Source organism: Vicugna pacos, chromosome 14 (assembly GCF_048564905.1).
Source record: "Vicugna pacos chromosome 14, VicPac4, whole genome shotgun sequence".
Classification (NCBI taxonomy): domain Eukaryota; kingdom Metazoa; phylum Chordata; class Mammalia; order Artiodactyla; family Camelidae; genus Vicugna; species Vicugna pacos.
In genome coordinates, this window is record NC_133000.1 from 66813130 (window position 1) to 66836737 (window position 23608).

Genomic DNA, 23608 nt, shown 5'->3' on the forward strand with positions numbered 1-23608 from the left:
GTTTTCTACACTTGTCTGTGTGAAATCTTACTTACATTTGACTTTGCACTTAGAACCTTGACAAATGGAACACTCCACGGAATCTGTGACATGCCTCGTGGGAGACTGTAATACTGATCTCAGTGAATTGCCTCCTGCCCTCCCCTGAGGTGGGGTTGGACAGCCACCCCTGTTCAAGTTGACTTGCAGCTTCCCTGCTGGGGGAGCACACTCAGTTGTTAAGCTTGGCTCGGTGCACGTTAGTGATGATGATGGTTTGAGTACTTCCAGGCAGAAGATCTTGAGAGTCCTTGTGTGTTTGCACCACGTTTTTTCCCCCGGTCTTTTCCCTTTGCCACGGGAATGGTAGGTCTTACCTAAAAGCTGCTCCCTCATCTGTTTCTGGAATGAGAAGACACATGGAGTGACAGCTGTCCACAGCCTGTGTGAGTAACAGGCAAGCCGTCATGTTATCAGCCATTAATGTTTGGGGAATTTTTATTACATAATACAACTGGGTAAAACTGTTACTTATCTGCTGTAATTTTCAAGCCAATCAGATAAGTGTTTCCTTTGAGTTTTACAGGAATTAACCTCTGTTATGGGCTGAATCATGTCTCTCCCCACTTCACCCTTCCAATCACTATGTTGAAATCCTAACCCCTAGTTCCTTGTAATGTAACCACATTTAGAGATAAGGCCTTTAAAGAGGTGATTACGTTAAATGAGGTCCTAATCCAATCTGACTGGAGTCCTTAAAAGAGGAAGTTTGGACACAAAAGGAGACACCAGAGGTTCCTGTGTAGAGAGGAAAGGCCCCATGAGGACACAGATAGAGGACGGCCGTCTGCAAGACAAGGAGAGAGGCAGGGAGGAGACCAGACCCAAAGACACCTTGATCTTGGACTTGCATCTTCTGGAGCTAGGGGAGAAACACTTCTCTCGCTGAAGCCTCCCATCCTGTGGTGTTCTGTGGTGGCAACACTGGCAAATGGACACAGCCTCTTAATGAATTAAGTGTTTTCAAGATTGTATGAAATTGGAAAGTTGGCACTAGCTTTAAAAAGAGGGAGAACTCGTGCTCCCACCTGAGCCCTTTCACTGTTTGCCAGAGTCTCCCCGAGTCTTCAACCACGTGCTCATGTCATCAGGAACCGGAGGAAACGCAGGTGCATCATTTCAAAGAATGGTGACACTGTGGTCTCGGCTCTTCAGTTATATGCCATCAAACGATGAAGTAAAATTTGGCTTCCTGGAGAGGATAATAGCTAAATTATCATCTGTCAAGTTAGGAATAGTAAGATCATGCCATCGTGTCAGAGAATAACAGTCTATGACATTGTGAGGAGGGTCTTATCACCCCAATTTACAGATGAAGTAACTGAGGCTCAGAGGAATCAAGCGACATGCTCAGATCACACAGGGAGTATGTGGAAGACCTGGGGGTATCAGCTCCTTTTAAAAAATAGTGACCTTTCTCAGAGCCTTGGATCAATTTGGACACAGGGTTCGTGTCAAACAAATACTAAGTGCCTCATGCCACACTGTCTCCCCAGAACACTTGCCATTTGCCCTTAGGACTGTTAACCCCCTCACTTCGTTTAGGTCTTCCTCAGATGGACTTCTTCGGAGAAGCATTTTCTGATGACCCTCCTTAAAAAAGTGCCCCTGCCCCCATGTGCACCCCATCACCCTGCTAATCCTTGAAAGCCCTTACTACAAGTGGGAATCCACTGCATACTTATTTGTTCACTTATTTATTGTCAGTTTCCGCCCACGTTCGTTTGCTCCTGTTGCCATTACAAAGCACCACAACTGGTATGCAGAGTTCTGAAGGCTAGAGGTCCAAGATCACGGTGTTGGCGGGCTGGTTCCTTCTCAGGACCCTGCGGCAGAATCTGTTCCACGTCTCTCCCCCGGCTTCTGGGGGTTTGACGGCCATCGTTGGTGTTCTTTGGCTGGTAGAAGCATCACCTCTGTATCGTCCTTTATCTTCACAAGACGGTCTCCTTGTGTGCATGTTTACCTCTGTGTCTGAATTTTGTCCTTCTCTAAGGACACAGTTATATTGGATCTGGATCTGCCCTAATGGCCTCATCTTAAACTGTTCACCTGCAAAGACCTTACATTCCAAATGAGGCCACCTTCTGAGGTACTCGGGTTGGGACTTCAACATATGAATTTGAGGGGACACAGTTCGGTCTTTAGCACCACCCCCCCAAGGCCCTTCTGGAGAATGGTTCTCTCTTACTCATTACTATGTTATTCGGCACCAGAATGGCATCGGGAAAGATGTCCTTGCTAACTAAACGCATGAGAACGTTCTCCTCCTGCACACGTTCAAGCGGACCTTTGCTTAGCACTCTGTATCAGGGTGTGAAAACCCCTGTCATGGGGGTTTCCGAGGCTGGCGCCTGTATGCAGTTTCCTCTGCCCCGACTGTGCAGACCATCCCCGCCTTTCCTCCTGCCTCACCTATCAGTGCTGCTATGTGATTGGGATTTACTGTCCTTGCTCAGCAACTCTCTCCCACCCTTCTTTGACCTCAGATTTATTGCCAGCCCCAACCTTGCAAGTCCTTGAGCATGGTTTCACTTTGACCTCTGATGCCTCTCTTCACGGGCCTGGATTCTTATTGCCTCTCTGGTCCTCAAGGAACTGGTCACATCCACCACAGCCCCTCATCTCACACATGAGAGATACCCTGGGAGGTGGCTTCATGGCCTGCTGGCTACTCAGAGGGGATCAAAAGCCTGGCCACTGCCTACCAAATATACATCAGTCATGTCAGGGGGTCCACGTTCAATAGTACTTTGAAAAATGAAATTCAGGGTACCAATCTCGCTAATAAAACATATAACCTCCAAAAATGGAACATAGCACCCTGGCAATAGAGCTTTCCAAGTGGAGGGACAGCTGAGTAACCACTGGGAAGTGCCCTTCTGTGTGTCTTCTTCTAGATGTTCTCCTTTGGTTTCCTCCCTCGCAGCACGCCTTCCCTGTCTCCTCACCATCTTCAGGTGCTCCTTTCAAATCCCTAGGCTGGGGAAAACTAAGACAGAGAAAAGACAGACAACATTTCCTTGTGTTCCTCTGTACTTTGAAACACATTCAGCTTTTTGAAGGAAACTTTATTAAATACAGAGAGAGAAGAAAGTAGAATTAATAACATACAGGAAAGCTTAAATATAGGCAAGTTGCCCAGGCTTTTAAGAATGCAAGAGGGGTGTCTAGGCCAGGGAGAGAGAGTGGCTGAGGTGGGAAAAGCAGTCAAGGACAAATGAGCAGATATTTGAGTGATGGGGGAAGGAACTTGAACTTCTTCCTGCTCAGGGTTTTTGATCACAGCAATGGAATTGAGAAGCAGAAATGGATCTGAGACACTAATTAAAATTAGAAACAAAGAATGCTTAATAACTAGTTGCCTTGTTAAGACAGAAAGAGTCAAAGATAGATTTAAATTTCAAGTGTAATTCATCCTCAGTGAAGCAAAGGAAAACAAGCTTGGGGTGAAAAGGATGAGGACAGGTTTGCTTTTTTTTTTGATACATGTTGACTATGAGCTATTTGGGGACATTTGGGTACATATCTCATTAAGCAGTAAGAAATTTATCTTTTAAATTTAACTTTATAATTTTTACAACTGATAAATATTAATTATAAAGAATTTGATTAACGCAAACAAATTCAAAGAAGGAAGTAAGAAAAATGTCCAAATACCAGCCTCCAGAAATAACCTTTGTTAATATTAAGTGAGCGTGGGGCCAGAGGTGTCCCTATGCGGATAAATGGAAGGAAGGATAAGGTTTTTCTGTTGGCATAAAGATAAGCTTATAAAAATGGGATCATGTATGCACACTTTTGTAAAATCTTGAAAAAATCATACGAGTTTATCAGAAAAATATCAAATAAAGAACTTCACATAAATATTGAGAGGGTATTATGGAAAGCAGAAGACATTGAATGCATTTAAAAACACATTGAATTTTATGCAATGTTGACTCCCTAGCATAAAAGATAGGAAAAGTCAGCATTCTCACATTTCTTCTCTGCCTCCCAGCTTCCAAACTGTATTAACTCATATATGTTTGAGCATCTGCTAAGAGCCAGGAACTGTTCTAGGTGTTTGGGATACATCAATGAATAAAACGGTCAGTGAACAAAATGACAATGAGTAAAATTGCCCTTGTGGAACTAATAGTAGAGTCAGGGGGAGACAGGAGGTAAATAATGAAGGTAAACATGATGATAATTTAATAAATAAAAATGAATAAAAATAGCAAAAAAAAAAGGGTAAGCAGGAGCAGGGGTGACAGGTGTGGGAGTGAGAGAAGGTTATACTCTCAAATAACTCATTATGAAGGCAAGATGGCAGAGAAGAGGTGAGTGGAGTCAGATGCCTGGGGTAACCATTCTAGGCACAGGAAAGCTAGATCAAACCCATCAGCCAATTCTAGGAACAGCAGGAAGCCATCAGGGCTGGAAGAGTAATAGAACAGGACAGAGGTTTGCAGGGTGGGAGGACTGACCAGTCAGAGCCCTAGAGGCCGCTGTGAGGACCTTGGCTTATAGTCCAAGTGAAGTGGGAGCTATGATTAGTCTTACTATCCTTTTTCTCATTGCAATCATTATAATGTTTACATCCTGCCTTATAACTATAAGCTTCATGGATGTTTAGTCTTTTAAAATGGATTTAGTGCTTACTATAAATTCCTCTATTTTAGCATTTTAGTTTTTTTTTAATGCTGTGTAACAAAATACCCCAAAGCTTAGTGATTTAAAACAATATCCATAACACGGATTCCCCTGAGTCTGTGAGTTAATTAGAACATCTGAGATTGATTTCCTGTCATTTCTAAATTATTTTTTAACATGGAAATGATACATCTTTTTGTCCTTAAATTATTTACTTACTACTGTAACACCCATTATGTAATTTTAGCATTTAATATGTTAAATTTTATCTTACTGAATTTATTTTTAGTTATTATAAAGTCGGAAGTACTCACACAGAATTTCCTTCTGTTCCTTGATTTAGGTTTTCTCTCAGAGTGGGTTGACTGTCCATGACTTGCACACTGTTGTCTTCTTTCCTCTCTTTTCCTTCCCTTCCCCCTATATTTTCCTTTCTCCTTTTTCCTCCTCCCTCCAACTTTCTCACATTTGTATATTTAATATGCAGTTTCTTCTTGTTTTACTCATGTCTGAATATGAATATTTAAGAGTTCCTGTCTTATGTAATAATTTTACTAACTTTTCTTTTACCTTTTGATACTTTATCTGGCACATTTTTCTTTAATTTTATGAGAGAGAGTTTTACAGGTGGTTTTATTATTATACTTTTTTGTGATCATTAATGCACAGGAGAACTTAGCTAAAGTGTGTGTTAAAATACTTGGGTTTTATTTGCTTTTCAGATTTTGCTAAATATCCTTGCCAGATTTTATTCCACTTGTTGAAGAAGGAGTATTCTGTCCTTAAGCTGTGGCGTGCTCTCCAGTATACTTAGAGTGTGTAAAATATAGACAATGACACAGCCCCAAGTGGTTCACACCTCATAGTCACCTCTTTCTCCTGATTGAAAAAATCTGAAGATAAAAACTGTAAGGGTATCACTTGTGTTTGCTTGGCTCTATATTTTGGAATATATAGACCAATTTTAGGATATCGCTCCCTCTTTATGAGAGAATGGTGGCGGTTGGAAGAGAGGCTTAGGAGCCCTGCTGCAAAACAGTCCTGTCTTCTTTTTCTTACCTCGGGTACTACATGTTGGATTCTTAGTTATGTATCTCAACTTGTTTGTTTCTAGATGATTTTTTTTTGAGCAAGGATGCTGGATTTTACTTTTTATTAAGACAAAATGTCACATTTTGAGGTTTTTTTCTAGATATCATAACTTTTTCTCTCGATATGGGTCACGTTTTCCTGTTTCCTCACATGTCTAGGTTTTGTTTCCTCAAGTGTGTACTGGGTTTTGTGCATTACACATTGCAGTTACCTTAATTATGGAATCTTCCTCTAAAGGGTGTTGTGTATTGATCCAGGGGGCAGTTAAATCACTGGCTTATTACACTGGACTTGTATGGGCTTTTCATTTTGTAAGAGTGAGCCTCTTGGTTTTGTCCTTAGTCTTGTCTTACGGCTAGACTCTAAGCCTTGAGACACAGATTTTATTTTTGAGGCAGGGCTCTGCTTTGATTTTGATGGGAATCCTGAGGTGTTCACAAAACACCTCTAATTTATTGGAACTCAAAGTTGTTTCTTCTGCGGTCAGCAGAGGCTGAAACCTATGCCCAGCTCTTTCAAACATCCAACTCTGTCTTTCCGCTTTGCTGCTTGGAGTCTCCCCTGCATATAAGTTGCTCAGGAGTCTACCAAGGATTTAGGGGAGATACACAGAATTGAGGAAATTTCCCTGTATCTTTCTTCTCCTGGGATTTTTTTCCCTTAATTTTTAGATTCTCTGGCAATCCCAAATTATTTTCTCTGACATCTCAAGCTTGTGTGGCTCTCTGCTTTAATTCCACCATGCCATGCTGCATGGACTGAGAAAAGCTTTGTAATCATAGATCTCACCTAGGAGGTTCTTTTTTTTTTTTAAATAAAAAATCAAGCACCTTTTGGTTTCTTTCTGCCTTTGGTGACTATTCATTACCCTCAAATAGTTCTTTTTAATATTTTTGCCAGAGTTTACAATTGATAACTGTAGGAGGCTGAGCACACCCTGAGCCACTCTGCTATTACTGGAACCAGGAGTCTGTGAGTCATTTATTCAAAATGCAAAAAAGAAGCAAAACCATACTATGGTCTTTAGGAGGGTGTGCTTAGGTGGCATTTTTTTTTTAAAGCAAAGGAGTGATTACTTTGAAAATCAAGGTCTACTTTGCAGAGAGGTGGGGAGTAGTGGTTAAAAGGGTCCACAGAAAGGCTCCTGGGTGCTGCTGTTGTTGTACTGCATTTCTTAACCTCAGTAGTGGTTTATGAATGTTCACTACTGAACCGTGGTGGAATGGGGACTAAGTCCATCTTACAGGGCCTACCCTTATGATCTCAACCTTAATTACCTCTCAAAGCTCCCTTCAAACAGTATCCCTTTGAGAATTATGGCTTCAGAATATGAATTTTTGGAGACACAAATAGTCAGTCCATAATACAAAAGTGCAGACGGTGAAAATAAAAAGAAGGAAGACATATCAGACTAGTAAGCATAAGAAAGCTGGTGTGGCTCTGTTAATATCATCTAAACTAAATTAAAGAAAAGGAGCAATACAATCAATGAAGGAAATATTTCATAATGATAAAGATTCTATTCATTTTGGAGATGTAGTAATCCTAAATGTGTATGCATCTACTAACAAACTTAAGAACACATGAAATACATATAGAACAAAAGAAAGAAATCCAGAATCATACTTGGTAATTTTTAACATCTCTCTCAGTAATTGATAGAACGTACAGCCAAAAATTAAGTAAAGATGTAGGAGTTTTAAATTATATTATCAGCCATATTCACTTAATAGGCATTTTTAGAATTTTACACCTAGTGACAACAGACTACACATTTTTTTTCCTAATGCACATGGAACAGTAACTAAGGTAGATCACAAAATAGGACAATTTGTAAATAAATTTAAGAAGACCAAAATCTTCTGTAGTACATTCTCTAACCACAAGAGAATTAATTATAAATACCAATAAGATAGCTAGGGAAATTTCAAATATTTGGACATTAAAAAAATTCTAGGTAATCTATGGGTCAAAGAATAAACCACAAGAAATATTTTAAAATATTTTTTGCGGGGGAGGGTATAGCTCAGTGGTAGAGTATGTGCTTAGCACACAAAAGGTCCTAGGTTCAACCCCCAGGACCTTCATTAAAAACTAACTAAGTAACTAAACCTAATTACCTCCCTCCCGCAAAAAATAGTTGGACAAAATTTAAAAATTAATTAATTAAAAATAATTTGAAATTTATGCAGTTGAAAATACATAATATCAAAAGACAGAATGCAGCAAAAGCAGTGGGAAGTGAATAGCTTCAAATGATTATATTAAAGAGGAAAGGCTGAAAATCAATGAACTAAAGTTTTAATCCTAAGAAGATAAAAAAGAAGAAATACTACAAATGATAAGATACTGATGAAAGAGAAGGAAACCATAGAGAAGACTAGATTGGTTCTTTGACGAGATTACTGAAATTGATAAACAGGTAGAATGCCTGATCAGATAAAGGGAAACTCAATGACAAGTATCAGGAATAAAGAAGGCAATGTCACTGCTAATCCTACAGACATTAAAGGGATAATTATCAAAAACTATAAAAAATTTCATGCCAATAAATTAGACAACTTAGATGAAATGAACACATTCCTTAAAGAACATTACTTATCAAACATTACTTATCAACATTACTAAGTCAAGAAAAATTAGAAAATGGGAATAGTTCTGTATCTAGTAAAGAAACTGAATTTGTAATTCACATCTTCTCCCAGAGAAAAATTCAGACCCATAGGGTCTATTGGTGAATTAGTTAACATACTTAGAGAAATATTCTCCAACATACTTTATGAAGCAAGAATAAAAGTAGCTGTAATTTTTTTATTTGTAAATTTTTTGTCAGTTTCTCCATTGCACTGCTCTGTTTTTTCTTCATTTCTTGAGACGGGTATGTAACTTGATTTTATATATATGTGCATCATATATAAAAATCGCATATATAAAAACTATCTCTTAATATATGCATTTTCACTCTGAATTGCTTTAGTTATATTACACAAGTTTTGATATGTTATATTTTTCATATCAATCAGTTAAAATATTTTCTAATTTTTGTTTTAATTTATTCTCTGATACAAGGTTTATTTAGAAGTATACATTAATATTTGCAAATATATGCAGTTTCCTAATTATCTTTTTAAAGAAATTTATAGCTTGAATTGTGGTTAAAGAATATGTTTTATTTTACTCTTTCGAATTTGTTGAGATTTTCTTAATGAATGAGCATTTGTTCCATTTTAGTAAATGTTCTGTGTGCACTGGATAAGAATGTGTCTCCTGCAGTTTGGAGTATGGTATTATTTAAATTCCTTTGTTGGTCATATTTTTCAAATATTCTGTATTTCTACCATTTTTTGTATGCTTGTTCTATTAATTATAGAGAGAGGTATGTTAAAGTATCCCATGATAATTGTGAATATATTATATCTTCTTTAAGTTCTATCAACTTTGCTTTTATGTATTGTGAGCTATATTATTAAATTATAGAAATCTCAAATTATGTCTTCTTACTGATTTAAACCTGTCGTTAATATAATTGTCTCTATCTCTGGTAATACTTTTTGTCATAAATTAAATTTTATCATTTTAAAATACAACAACAATAAATTCCTCCTTGTTAGTGCTTCCATAGCACATCTATTTGTATTCTTTTATTTGCAACCTTTCTATTTACTTATATTTAAGATATCTTTCTTATAGCCACTTAGAGTCCCATTTTTAAGTTTTATGTATTCTGAAAATTCCTTTCTCATATTTACTTGGCTTTGAATCTTCAATTTTACTAAATGCTTTCTGTTTGAACATATTCAATGTTCCCTTCCTTTCTTGCCTCATTTTGGGTTTATTATTTTCTATTATTATATCTCCCCTCTGTGTGAGACTGGGAGCCTTGTGTTACCATGATTATTTAGCGGTTGCGGTAGAAATTACAACATGCACACCTGAATTATAAACCCAGTTTTATTGTTATGTCTGTCCTATCCCCAGATAATGCCAGTAACCACTCCTGACATGTCATGGTTGTGAATTTTATCTCTCTGTCTTAAATAAAACATTATTATTTCACCTACATAGTCAGCATTCATTAGATCTCATTAATATACTTACTATTTTGTTCCTCTTAATTATTTTTGCATTTCTGAGCTTCCATCTGGGGTGATTTTTTTTTTTCTGTCTGAAAGCAGCACTGAACGTTTTCTTTAGTGAGGAGCTTCTAACAGAAGATTCTTTGTTTTTGTTTTCATCTCCATTCTTGCAGGATATCTAAACTGGATATGAAATTCTATTTGAGCAGTTACTTGCTTTCAGCTCTTTGAGGTAATTCCATTTTCTTCTGAATTCCATTGTGCTGGTTGAGAAATTAACTCTAAGTCTTATTGTTGCTCCTTTGAAAGTATTTGTCATTTTTTCCACATCTCCCTGATGTTAATATTTTCTCTTTATCTTTAGTTGTCAGCATTTTATATGATGCATTTACATACACTTTTCTTTCTATGTATCTTGCTTGGACTTCATAGTATTCCTTAATATGTTGTTTGATATTTTTCCTCAATTTTGGCAAACTGTCAGCCATTATCTTTGTAAATATTACTCTGTCCCATTTTTTTCCCAGACACAAATTACATACTTTAGGCCTTCTCAGTGCCTTCTGAATGCTGATTCTCATGTATTTTCTATAATATTTTCTCTATCTCTTATTTTGAATCTTTCCTTCTGGTCTCTCTACCAGTTCGTCAGTTCGCGTTCCATTTGGCTGAGTTTATTCTGCTGCTAAACTGATGCATATCATCTAATTGCAGTGACTGTGCCTTTGGTGCTAGAATTTTTGTTATTTTGAAACTGGCCAGTTCTCAGATCATAACTATCGATTTTGTTTGCCATCTTATTGAAAACAGTAATCATCCTTTTAAAATGTAGACTCTCCAGTATTTGGAGTGACCGTGGGTCTGATTCTGGTGCCTCTTTTTTCACTCTGACTAGGTTTCATTTATGTTGTTCAAATGAAGGTTGTTGAGTTCTTGGTTATTTTTCATTGTGTGCTGGACTCCAACCACTGTATTCCACCCATAAAAAGGTGTTCCTTGTGCCACAGATCCTTTCTGTATACTCCCTTCTAGAAGTCCAAGAACCTCAGGGGAAAAAGATCCCAACACTTCTTTAACCCCCTCACTTCTCTGTATCTCTTATCAGCTCTTTTATCTTCAAATGGATCTTTTAAAGCTGTTTACACTTGTTTTATTCTCATCGGAATATTGGTCAGGATTGCTTACTGTGTGGCAACTATCGTACTTTTATGTTGATGAGTTATTAAACATTCATTTAGTTTTCCCTTCATTTTGTTCTTCTCTTTTCTTGACTAATATTCATACATGAGTTTATTTCTGTCACTGAATTGGTCAATTTGGAATTGGTAATTCATGTCTAAACTTCTGAAAATAATGTAGCCGTGTGTTGTATAAGTAGGTCCATCTCAAACCTCACACTGTAGTTTATTTGTTTTCTTTCTGTCTTTCATTCTCATCATGATATTTTGCTTCATGATCATGAAGCCACTAAGTGTTATAGGCATGATTATATGTAGAGTTTATTTTATCTTATACTTCTTATTTGATAGAACTAGAGGTTGCTATTACATATCTTGAAAAGTATTACATTTCATCTTTTCAAATGGCCCATCTCTCATCCTCATACATGACCTCTTCCAGGAAGGTCGATTTCAACCAGGCAATTGACAAGAAAGAAGGATGGGGTTCAAAAACTTCTGTCTTTTATTATGAGTTGATTGTTCTGTCTTCATACTATATAATCTACCAGTAAACTTGTCTTTTAAAAAGTTGATATGTATGACCCACCACAAGAAACCATAATTCTCTAGGTTCCTAAGAAGGAACATTAGAGAAGTAAAGAGGAATATGATATGTAATTTAATGCTACAGAGAGCAAACATTTTAATTTTTGTACATTAACTGTAGTGAACGTTGTCACTATTGCCAAGCCCTCTGGCGTTTGGGACATGTTAATTGAATCTAATTATAGAGTGACTGAAGCCAATGATACTGTGTGAGAAAGCCTTGTTTAAAAACATCCTTGAGTTCTGGTAAAATGTATACTTTCAAAAAAGTCTATGGACGTCAATTCCCATAAAGAGATGGGAGGCACCACAATTTACTCACATCTGAGCTTGATTTTCCTATGGTGTATCTTGTTTCTATAGACAGAAAATTTCAGTGACTTGGAAGTCATCCATCAGAATACCCCTCCCTGCCCCTCTCCTAATAAAAAGAGCAGAGCTTCTCCAATGTGGTAAGAACTCCAAAAAAAAAAAAAAAAAATCTCTGGTACATCTTGAGGAATACTACTCTGGAATTTTGGACTATCTGGAAAATTGTGAGAGCCCCAGTGAACATTTAAATATTGAACTCTAATTTATTCCATCTGTTTCACTGAGGATTATCTTAACATTTGATAATTACTGAGGAGAGCATTTTGAATTTTTGTTGCGTGTGTGACAAGATAATTTTTGAGAGATTGTGTTTGGTTTGTTTTTACTGCACGAGTTCCATCTTTATTCCAGACAGTCGGCTGCTTTTTGGGTTTCTGTAACTCAGGAATTGGTAGACAGATTACACTACTAAGCAGGAACCCAGGTGATGGTTATGGACAGAGGAAGGTAAGACAGATGGTCTGGGCCAAATTTTTTTTTAATTGAAGTATAGCCAGTTGCAATGTGTCAATTTCTGGTGTACAGTACAATGTCCCAGGCATGCATATACATACATATATTCAATTTCATATTCTTTTTCATTAGAGGCTATTACAAGATACCGAATATAGTTCCCTATGCTCTACAGACGAAATTTGCTTTTTATCTGTTTTTTTATATAGTGGTTAACATTTGTCAATCTCAAACTCCCTAAGGTATCCTTTCCCACCCGCTTTCTGTGGTACCTAATGAACTCACCTTCAAAAGAAACACTCCCAGACATGGGCCAGTTTTTGTCTGTGGCTCTTGTCTATCCTCTCGTTTCCTCAAAGCTGGCCTTAGGACTACATTCGTTCTTTCTTTTGGCATGCTTTTCCCTTGGGCTCATCCTTCTGTGAATTTTTAAAGTAACAGAGAACAAAGATTAAAATAGATGCGTGTAGGATCGGGGCTGAGGTGGTGCATTGAGTTTTTTAGATTACGGGCTGTGGAACAAAGTATTAAAGTCATACAGTGTAATTCTGTGCATCCTCGTGTTTTGTGTGCCTGACTACCCCGGGCCGTTTTGAAGGTGGCTATAGACACTGGATTCAGAATCCTGGTCATCCCTGTCTATGTTCATCTTAAAGAATGATCGTCAAGCTATTGAACAAACCAGAAACCACAAACACAAAAACCCAGAAAACAAAATAAAAGCTGCAGTCAGTGACTGATGTCTGCTACAAAATCCAGCCAGCGAGGTCAGAACTATTTCTAATCTGAGCGGCTGACTTGCCTGGGATTCTCATTCTGAGAAACCTACCTACCGTGGCCCAGCAGACCTGTGGATTACCGTACTTGGTTTCCCTGCTACCTGACCATTTAAGTCACCTCCATGGTTGTCTCCAGGAACTCAACTCACCATGGTGCTTATTTATAGAGGCTGAGGCTTAACATATGAGTAATTGTCAGAGCCCGCTGAGTGGGATAACATTCACCTTAAGGTGTAAATGACAGATTTTATGTTTATTTCTGAGAGTTGCACCTAAAAGGAGGGCAGAAGAGAGGTTCACATCAAGTGATAATGGGATGAAGATGGCAGATAGGATTCCTTCGCTGATTGGGACGGACTGAAGGGTGTCAAAGTCACATCTGTCCTGATTTATGCTATTGCTCCTTTCCAGCCTTGCCTGTCATGGCTTGGGACGATCTAAATTATTCCTTCATTTTTATTGGGTGTCCTGGTTTTAGCAATTGTGCCCATTTCCCAACTTAACTGTACTATCTCAGTTTCTATCCTTTATCTTGGGTTGAAACAGATTTGATCTTTACAACCTGTGATAGATCTTCCCACTGAGATTCATTCTTTACTACTGCTGGATATATAGATAGATAGGTAGATAGATAGATAGATAGATAGATAGATAGATAGATAGATAGATGATAGGCAGATAGGCAGATAGATAGATAGATAATCCTTTGCCCCTGCATGGAAGTTAGATCCCAAAGGTAAACCTACGAGAGAGCTCAGCTGCTCATGGAATAGGCCTTTAGTGGCACAAGTTTGGAGGTGTCTCCCTGGGAGTGACTTATCTTCTGGTTTTCTGGTATAGAGAGGCTGGAGTTTATCAACTTTCCAAAGACTGACATCTTCAAACAACTCACAGGTGAGTTATGCATGAGCCATGAGGACGAACTATTATCAACTGAGAACGGTTAAGATGGTAAACTTTATGTTATGTGTGTTTAACCACAGTTAAAAAAAAAAAAAGAAAAGTCTCTGATAACATTACTTTTCCCTGGCTCCAGACCAAGGTAAGGACACTTGACTCTGCACTGTCCTCACTGACCTTCAGCACCTGTTCTTGATCTTCCTCTCCTTTCATATCAATGTTCCCACCCATGGTTCTCAGCTCACTCAGTCTTCCTTCTCCAAGGGCCCAAGTTCTCTTTCTAAAGGTTGGAAGATTAAGTGGGTGAAGTTGAAAGAGAGAAAGAAAGAGTTGTTTGTTGTGGAGTTGGTGGAAAACAAGTGTTTTCAAAGTCCTTTCCCAATCTTGGCCCCATTTTCTTGCTCTTTCTCAAAAAGTCAATCTTAGTGATGATTTTTGAGTGGAAACATAGGTTATGAACTTCTGAATGATACTGTACAATCACTCACACGTAAGTCAGAACTGCCTAGATTTGAGAGAAGACACTAGAGAGTATATTAAAACTCAGGGTGAGTAAACCAGATAAACTTTAAAGGTCTTTCAGCCTCTGAGATTCTATTATTCCCCCAATTTTATTTGTATTTTATTGTGATAAACACAGGCCTTTGTGACATGTTCACTCTAGATGTCTCTGTTGACATTTAATGTTTTTCTAAATGTCATACTATGTATTGTCAGTTATCTATGAAGTTCACATTGACTTATATGCTGTAAAATTTCCCCAAAGGAAGAAGATTTTGTATATTTTTGGGATTTTGAAACTTGTGATGTACATAAGTATCGAACAAAATTTTGTTTGCTATCTTCCCATTTCTGTGCTGTCTTCTGACTCTGAAGGGAACAAGGCCATAGATTTTATTTCACAGTTGGTGAGGTCTTAGCTTTTGTTATCAGTATGTCATCTGGGAGAAACAGCTCTTCCCAACAATTTTACTGATTTTAACACCTTAATTTATTAGCAAAAATTATACTGAGCTAACCTTCCCCTGATTTACTACATTAAACTAAGTGGGACATAAACACTGAGACCTGCGCACAGAAGCCTCTGTTATTCATAGAGGAAGATGATTTCCTGCTGATAAAACTCTCTTCATCTGAGTATTGTCAGTTCATCATCCTTTTTCCATAGTTAAAAAAAAATGTTTTTTCCTCTGGTTCCTACCGGTATCCCAGGTAGCTAAAATTTAAATCATGACGTATTTGCTAGAAACCCCAGCCATCAAAAATTGGGAACATTCAGTACCCTCCTTAGAGAATGGAGGTTTGGAGTGCTTCCAAATTAATCCCTCGTGTTTTAAGCATCCTCATGCTATGCAAATGGAAAAATGGATATTGTTAACATTCATCACATAGCCTTATAAGGTCACCTTTTGAAAGTTACTAAGACTTTAGAGCATTCAGCATATTTAAGTGTGTAATTAAGTCTCAATACTCCATCCTAAGTACATCTCTCTACACCACTTTTGGTTTGCTCTGAATTTTTTACCGAATGGGTAAGGATGTTTTACTTATTTTTAATTACATGATAATTAACCATAAACAGTTACTTTACAAGCTTTCATGACCGTACTTTCTCAGGTCAGTCAGACCTGCTTTTGTCCTGCAGTAACCAGGGATGTGAAGAGCATTTGCCCTTGGATAAGGCACAGATAGAAGATAAAGGGAATGGACCGCCGGCCGTCCTACCATGAGACTCACTTGGGGATTTCCCCTGGTACCCTGTGCCTTTCTCTTACAGGACTTATTCCGCTGTATCACTGTTGCCTGCCTTCCAGGACATCCTCTGGCTTTTAGCTATGGACCCTTTGTTTTATCCTCAGTGCCTGACACAGTTCCTGGAGGAAAACAGGTGTTCAATGTATATTTGTTGATTAGGAGGTGATGAATAAATGCATGAATCCCTTCAGCATAAGATAGATATGGAAACAGTCACTGAAGGAATAGGATTTGATCTGGGCTTGAATAATGGAAGATTTCACGTAACAACCAAGTTGCCCGATAAAATTCAGGAGCTCCAGCTCAACTTGAGCTTCAGATAAACACGAAGTAATTTTTCAGTGTAAGTATGTCCCATGCCATATTTGGGACATATTTATACTAAAAAAATGATTCATTGTTTAAATTTGAATTTCAAATAAACAATGAGTCTTTTTTTTTTTCAGTATAAGGCTTCTCAATCTTGCATGGAGTGTACTTATACTAAAAAAATTGTTATTTACCTGAAATTCGAACTTAACTGCATGTCATCCTGGATATTTATTTGCAAAATCTGGCAATGCTAATAAGAGAAATAGAGAATAGAGGAAACAGTAAGTTAAGGAGATGGCAAAAGAAGAAGAGGGAGGCATTTTGCTTTTAAGAGAATTTGAGTCTTGGAGTAGGAATGTCTGAATAGAGAATTGTGATGGTGGAGTCCCTTTTCTTCCTCACTGATTTTCTTTAAAAAAAACAAAAGGTATATTCCAGTTTCCGAACACCCCTTACCCATCTCATTCTCTTTCCTTCAGTACAAGTGCTATTATCAGGTAAAGGACAAGGGTTTAGCCTTTTGGTCATTGAACTGGAAAGATACCTTCCATGTCATTGACTATATAACAGCTGGGTGCATGCCTGTGCGTTCAGGGAAAACGTGAGTCACAGTAAACATACATTTAGACATTTCAGATGGTTTTATTGGAGCTCTGTAATGTAGAAACTGACCACATTGTTTTCTTCAGATAGACTCAACCTTGGACTTTGACAGGTGCTGTGTAAGTTAGTTGAAAGTCTTTCCTTTGCTCTTTCAATTTACTTATTATGAAAGAAAGCTTATGTTAATTCTCCCATGTCAGTATTTCTTTTTTTTCCCCCTCCTTTCCTTTTCTTGTCTTTCCCTTTTCTTCCTACCTTCCTCCCCCTCCCTTCTCTTTCTTTCTTTCCTTCTTTCTTCCTCCCTTCTTTCTTTCCTTTCACCTTTCCTTCTTTCCTTCCTTCTTTCCTTTTCCTTTACTGGTTTAGTGATTCAATGTCTTTTAAATAATCTGGAAACAAATGTATTGTCAGTTTTTGTCTTTCTCACTCTGTATTAAATACCTTTTGCACATCATCGTGTGCAGAGCCATGATGGGTCTCATAAAAACCTATTTAAACAGAAATAGCACATTCTTCCAGGTGCTCCTGTTGAAAAACAAGATGAAACATTCAAGCTGGCTCTTGAATTAGCATTCTTTTGCTTTGTACTTAAAATACTGACTGCAAAGTCACAGTACCCAATTGTCCTCATTAACGGTAATTCTTCTCATCTTTTCCACTTTTCAGCTTTTAGACCTTTAGGCATTTAAGAGGCACAGATCCAGGAAGAAGGAACCACAGAGACCAAGAAGCAAAGCATGGGGAGGATAAAGAGATATGATTTATTTGCTATCAGCAGTCATAACTTTCCATTATTAAACCTAACTTCATTATTCTGCATTTGTGAAGTCAATTGTTTACAATGGAAAAGGGGAGAGAACACTAAACTTCATGGGGATGAAAGATTATTTAGACAAAAGCCAAAGGATAATTGAGAAGTATGGTCTCAAAGAAGAGTAATGTAACCTTGCTTTTAAAATTTTATTTTTTTATTTCAGTGGAGCCATAGCCTCATGCATTATGCAGGTTAGCTGAGAACATGGGGTGCTGTTGGACTTTCATCTGGAAATATAAAACAGGGAGTTTAAACGCAAGACTTTGTTTACCATTTTCTTTCTCTATTTTTCCCTCTCTCTTTTTTCTTTTTTGGTTTTCATGCACACACTCTGTAGAGAATATTGTTCATTGTCAGTAACAGGGACAAAAGGGAAAAATAAATACTAAGTTGATAAAGTCAGTAATATTTGCAAAATGACACAAAATAAATTTAAATAAACATAAAGTAAATCAAAGGATATTTATCCATAATACAATCTTCAGTTCAACTTGGAAAATATCCCGCCAGGGCTTCCAGCATACCAAGCTCTGTTTTAGGCATGGCTGGGGCTACAGTGATAAGTCTTCGCCTTGAAGGTGAAGATGGTTTGATGGAGGAAGGAAACAAATTCAATATGTGGATGATTACAATGTAGAGCAGAATGGAAAAAGCTTCTCTCACGGCTGCCATCCTCCTTTGGGAGTGAGTACCATCTTCCGGGAATCCAGGGGGCGCAGCTGGGTTAGTGGCAGTGCGGTGCAGGACATGAATGGTCAATGGCAGCCTACATACCAGAAATGGAAGGTGTGGTTGGCCCGAAGGTGAGGCTTGTATGAATTAAGTGCGCATTACAGATATGAAAAGGTTGAAGCACTTTATTATGAATAAAGCTCTTCTCAAAAGCCTAGACAAAGTGAGCTCTGCCAGCACTCTCCCTCCATCCATGTCCTTGATTCTGCAATCTTTCTCATCATGCACCTTAGATTGGAGTTGGTACGTGAGATGAACACTATGTATTAGTCAGTGAAAAACACTATTTTTTGATTGATCACACATCACTTATAATTACCACAATGTAAATTTCCCCCCATTCTCTTATAATAGGAAGTATAGTTGATTCTTACTTATCTGGGGATGAATATTCTTTTGTGAGTGTGCTAATCTGTTTTCTTTTGTTCCTCTAGTTGAACTATTTGACTCTTGTCTGCTTATTAGCGTTTCATCTATAAACATGGGTAGTAGAAACAGAAGGAGATCAAACTTAAGTGATTTAAGTGTGGTAGATGTTGTGGCAAATATAAAAGGAAAGGTTTTTGGAAAATGGGATGGGGCTATTGGATCATTAATTTCAATTATGTTGCTACCTATTAGCACAAATAATTAAAAGTTGGCCAACACAGGAACTTAACAAGAGACCTAAACTTCTTTAGTGAGTGGCTACTCACAAAGCTTACCACGTTTAAATGCAAAGTATTCATTTTAAGGAATAATATATCTAAAGGTTTAGTTGTGATTAGCAATTAGAATTTATTTTCAGTTAAAAGGTTAATTCTTTCAGCAGCTAAAGGGAAATATCTTGAAGTAGGAAATTTGTGACAGAAGCCACTATCTCACTGGGTATGTGGGCTAATGACCTCATTAAGGGTATAGTGTGAAGGAGATTCACTTCATGTTTCAACAAGGTCAAAGGCAAAGAGATAGGCAGAGTGTGAGAAGGCGGTTAATTAAGACTGCTCAACTTGACATGTTATTACTTTTACATATTTTGTACCAATAAAATATCCATTTAGGACCAGAGGGAAAAAAATCAGGATCTATGTTCTGGAGCCTACAAGATCGTAGCTGCGGTGACTTAAACAGCAAAAAGCCAAGAGCTATTGGCTTATTCGTGGTTAGTTTTGATTTTTTTTTTTCGTTTTGATTGAGTGAGGAACGTTTATTGAACATCTACTGTGCCAGGCACTACCCTATGGCAATTTTTCACCTGCTAAGTTATTTGATTCTTCCAATAACTTTTTGATTGCTGACAAATGAGAACATTTGTTTTTGCTAATATTCATTTGCAAAGGCAGTCAATACTGAGAGCAGACGTAGTCAGTATTGACCAAATGTTGGGATCTTGATTATAATATGCAGACATGGATCTGAGGAAACAAATAACAAAGAAAGAATGGACTAAAATGTTTCAATGAGTTAATAGATATTCAGCATTTGTGACAGTGTCTAACACAGTAAGTGTTAGATAAACATTAACTCTGAGCTAATATTATTGACTACTAGGAGCTCCTGTGTAGGGAGAATAGACAGACAACTGCAAAAGCATAAAACAAGAAACTGAAAAGTGACAGAAACAATGGTAGCAAATGTAGGTCAAAACCAGATAAAGAATTTTGCAAATAAAAGGCAAATTAACCACTCACTGTTGCTGGTAACTTGTAGTTGGGGATGCAAATGTGGTAGATTCTTATAATCATTTCTGTCTCCATGATGGCTGATTAGTTGAGATTATAGAAATAATAGCCCATTTATCAGCCACCCTCCACGTGCCAGGGAGCGCTTCCATTCTCTTATATATTATTTGATTTGTACACAGCAGCCGGGGGAAAAGTTCACATCTTTCTGCTGTCTGACTAAATCAGTTGGACTTGGGATAAAGTCTAGTTCAAAATCCCAAAATCAAAAATCAAGTAAAGAAAATAAATAGGAATCAGGGTAGATTTATCAGATTGACTTTAAACTACACAGCTCTCTGTCTGAAGGAAGCAGAGGCGATAATGAGGAAACAAGGTCGATGAAGAAGAAAATTAAGTCAGCCTGCCAGTCACACCTGGAAAACTGGAGGCTGGAGGCTGGAATGAGGAAGAAATCACATATATCAGTTCAACAAATATTTCATGCCGAGGCTCGTTACATACCAGGCATTTTTGAAGGTTCAGGTTCTAGAAATATGAAAGGCAAAAGTTCTCGACCTCAGTGTGGTCTAGTGGGGTGCACAAGATCAGTTTCAAAAATGACTGCAGCTCAATGAGAAGCTGCATAACAAATGTGTGTAGAAGTTGGTAGGGCCTTCCAACCATGGTAGGAGAACTGATTTGGGACGAATCTCCCTTGAAACGCTGGTCAGTAAGTAACAAATACTGTTTTCACATAGTTCTCTGAGAGCTGAACAAAGGAAACCAACAACGTGAGTCCTATGGTTGTCCCAGATTCCTGCCTGAAAGCACCGTTTGGACCTTGGAGGACACACAAGCAGAGTATGCTGGTTGCACTGAGCTGAGAAGACGGAGGAGGAGGCTGGAGCTCGCAGGGCAGAGTGCTGGAAGGAAGAGAGCTACTCAGAGGCACAGCTGCAGAAGTTTGCACAGGATGCCCCTAATCTGTGGCTGACCACCAGGCCCCCTGTGCACAGGGTGCAACTCCACAAGGCTAGGCAGACGACAACTACCCTGGGGCTGTAAAAGGGTAATTCCTAGAGCTTACGGCACTGGGAGACGTCTAATTTCTGACAAGGCAGGTGGAGAGACCATGTTGAACTGAATACTTGGGGCATTCAGTTGCAAGTCCAGAGGTCATGTCCCAGCAGAGACTCCCCCAAATTCATGCTTCAGAAGGAAAGTCCCAGAAAAAGGCTACCCTATACTTGTAATAAAGTCTAAAAACAAGTATCTAAAGGGTCATGCTGATAACTAACTTAAATATCTGCCCAAACAAACTCAACATGCCTTAAGGGAGATAACAAAATACAATAACACAGTAGTCACAAAATCCACCATCCAGTGAAAAATTATTGGACATGAAAAGAAGTGGAAAAAATCTGGCCCATATTAGAGGAAATAAATCAATAAAAATAGGCCTAGAAATGACAGAAATAATGGAATGAACAGACAAGGATTTTAAAGCTGGTAATATAAATATGCTCAAAGATAAATATAGTGAGCTTGGAAATGAAATTTATAAGAAGAACCCAGTGTAATTATAAAGTTGAAAAATATAATATCTGGAATAAAAAATTAACTATTTTTTAATCAATCAGTTGGACTCACCAACTGATTAGACAGAAGAAAGGTCAAAGAACTTGAAAACAGCAATGCAAACAGAAGCACGGAAGACTATGATTTTAGTAATAATCACACATCTGTGAGATTCATACCAATATTATACCCATTGTAGAGGTGAGGAAGCTGAGGCACAGAGAGGGGAAGAATTTGCTAAAAGGTTACGTAATAGTGTAGGGGGGCGAAAGTGTATTGGGACTTGGGGTGAGAGAGAAAGAATGTGGAGGGGACTTGGGAGAAATTACAGGGACAAGTGTTAAGTGCCCTCGATCTGGAAGGACAATTTTGCTCACCAGGGAAGGGAGGAACACCATTCAAGTTGAAGGAATAAGCACAGATGGAAAGGCATGGAGATGCAGAGGGCTTTTTTTTTTCCTCATAGTTTAGTTTTCTGAGAGTTAGTTAGTTAGAAAATCATGTAAATTTAGTAGAGAAATAGGCAAGTTTTCCTCAACTCAGTAAATGTTCCTTGCCTCCTTCTGTACTCTCTGTGATGTGAATCTTAAAGCATTCCCCCTCGCTGCTGCAGTTGCTGGAGTGTTCGTTGTGTTGTATCTTTGGCTCTGTTACTCAAACCTCAACTTGTACAAATATTCTCACACAGTGAGTCAAATGTTGAAGAATTTCCATGCTTCATATGTCTCCTTCTAAACCAAGAAGAAGAGAAATAGATTTTGTATGAGATTTTTTTCTTCTCAATTCATAATTTTAATTTTTCTTAGTTGACTGTTTATAATTTGTAAATCAGAGATAATATCAGAGTTCTGATCTCATTATTCCAAACTGCTCCGAGTACGTAAAATCTGTGACGACTTGCTGTGGACTGCATTGTGTCCCCTTCCAAATTCCTGCGTTGGAACCCTAACCCGCAACGTGATTGCATGTTGGAGACAGGGCCTTTAGGAGGAAATTAAGGCTAAATGAGATCATAAGGGTGAGGTCCCGGTCTGATAGGATCAGTGTCCTTAGAAGAAGAGACACCAGAGAGCTCGCCCTCTATTTCTCCGTCCTCTCTCTTGACCCTGGAAGATGGTGATTCTGACCACCCCACCTTTCCCCACGTTCTATAAAGAGGAAACTATGGATCAGGGCAGTTCAGTAACTAGCAGACGAATTCATGGCAGAAGGGAGTCTGCTGGAGTCTAAGGCCTGTGCTTTGGGCCATCATGCTACACTGCACCTTAACCACAAATCCCAGTTTTGGAAGCAACTTTTCATTGTCTGCTGTTTATTTGCAGCTGCCACCACAGGACAGCTCCTGTATCCTGCTTTGTGTCTGAACGTTTGCTGTCCCACTTGGAAGCCTGCAGGGACTGATGCTGGTGACAGATGTCATCTCCTCCCAGTGCCAGTTGGCCAAGCTTCCTCAGAGGCGAATGACGCACAGGCAGCCTCTGACAGTCCCGTGACAGAGCGGTGAGCTGCGTGAGACAGCCATTTGTTTGGAAACTGATCTCAGGGCCACGATGCTTTTTCATCCGTTTGAGACCAGTGCTGCTTTGGTAATCAGACTGTCACTTCTTTAAGGGCAGCATGGTGACACACACCTTCCACTACGGTTACCTGTTAATTTCAGTGGTGACATTAACAAGTCTTCTCTGATCGGCACTGAAGACGGTGCAGACGCAAATGACACAAAGCACTGCCAACCTGGAGATGAAGACAAGGATGTGGGGACACGAGGCCAGGTGCTTTTAGAAGTATTTTCAAGAGTAGAGCCTCTTCAGTTAGCTAGGGCCTGAGCGCTCCCCAAAATCGCGTGCAGACTTCTGTGTGTGTCCCGATGCACCTTTCTTATTTTGAGTCTTAAAGCTGTCTGTAACTCCTGAAAGCTAAAGAATTCCTGCTTTAGCAAGAAAAGTTGTAGATTCTTCGCTCGTCACACCTGGATTCAGGTTCTACGTGCCAAGTCAGAGCGGGCTGGCCTTGGTTGCTTGTTCAGTGACAGACATTTAGAAACAGACAGGCTCGGTTT

General features: G+C 38.5%; 1 long non-coding RNA gene across 1 annotated transcript; it reads left to right on the forward strand.

Annotated features, from left to right (window-relative positions):
• Nucleotides 1-162: 162 nt before the first annotated feature.
• LOC140685554 (uncharacterized) lies at nucleotides 163-17524 on the forward strand. Its single transcript, XR_012058814.1, has 3 exons — nucleotides 163-425; nucleotides 14053-14106; nucleotides 17449-17524. It is a non-coding gene; the product is annotated as an uncharacterized lncRNA (long non-coding RNA).
• The last annotated feature ends 6084 nt before the right edge of the window (nucleotides 17525-23608 follow it).